Source organism: Nicotiana tabacum, chromosome 19 (genome assembly GCF_000715075.1).
Source record: "Nicotiana tabacum cultivar K326 chromosome 19, ASM71507v2, whole genome shotgun sequence".
NCBI classification, from domain to species: domain Eukaryota; kingdom Viridiplantae; phylum Streptophyta; class Magnoliopsida; order Solanales; family Solanaceae; genus Nicotiana; species Nicotiana tabacum.
Window position 1 is genome coordinate 62,183,434 of NC_134098.1, and position 1,218 is coordinate 62,184,651.

At 33.2% G+C, this 1,218-nt stretch overlaps 1 non-coding gene across 1 annotated transcript; it reads right to left on the bottom strand.

The window, feature by feature from the left end:
• Positions 1 to 226: 226 nt before the first annotated feature.
• TRNAP-UGG (transfer RNA proline (anticodon UGG)) lies at positions 227 to 298 on the bottom strand. The gene has a single exon. It is a non-coding gene; the product is annotated as a tRNA-Pro (tRNA).
• Between the last annotated feature and the right edge of the window lie 920 nt (positions 299 to 1,218).

Consider the following 1,218-nt stretch of genomic DNA (forward strand, 5'->3'; position numbering starts at 1 on the left):
TTAAATATTAAGTTTGAATGCGAATGAGAAAGTCAATGATTAATTTTAAGTTAGAATGAAATAGTGATAACAATGTTATTTCTATCAGGTAAGAATTCAGATTTCAAGCATCAGTTAGTTGTTTCTATTTATCTCTATAATTTACATTCCATCAATTAGTTGGAAAATTTACTTCTATAATTTCCATTCCATCAAAATTCAGATAAGCTGGAAAAAAAAGAAATTTGGGGCGTTCCGAGAATCGAACTCGGGACCTCTCGCACCCAAAGCGAGAATCATACCACTAGACCAAACGCCCTATACGTTAAATGTTGTCTCCGTATTAAATTTCACCGTGACATTAAACTTCACCAAGCATGATTGTATTTTCTCCTCTTTTTTAAAAGCATAACTGTTACATTTTCCCGTAAATGAACTAAAGAGGTCAGATAAGTGTATAATTAAAAAGGGAGAAGATTTTAACGGAGTTAATAATTTGTATCCTAAGGTATAACGTTCAACATTCATGAGTAACCTAATTTGTTTTCAAACTCTTCGTCCCTTACTATTGGGCAACTTAGAAGAAAAGAAAACAGTGGGCAAGAAAGGGAACCTAAAGATAAAAAGACCCTTATACTCCCTCTATATATTTCAATGTATGTGGCAACATTTCGTTTTTAGTCCATTCCAAAAAAAAACCCACAAAATGTGTCATTCCAAAAAGAATCACTGTAGAACATAACGTTAGTTCGTGGATGAAGTATGCATATGACTCAAACTCAAACAGAGGGCTTTTGGTGTTGTTAAAGGTGCTACTTTTCTTGATGTGTGTTTTTATTTTACGGATAATAAGAAAGAGGTATTGACATTCACATTTGAAGATAAAAGTACTGAGATTTACACAATAGTTAAAGAAAGTAAGGATCCAAATATGGAAAACCTGCCCTTTAAGTACAAGGAGAAACGTTTTATGCGAGTTCATATTGGACACCAAGATATAGATTTTTTTGTGCGAATGATGGACGCCTTTGCTTAGTGAAAGTGTTGATGATTCATGATCAAGTCTAATCATCTTCAAGATGTTTGAAAACTTTTAACCATTAGAAGAAGAAAAATGGACACCACATTTATATAGCGAAGAAGTGAACAACCTTAAGAAGTGAAGGAGTCGTTTCCCAATTAATCGGTCTGTTACACAATTGACTTGTAAAGATTAGAGGAGTAAAACAAAAGAGAAGC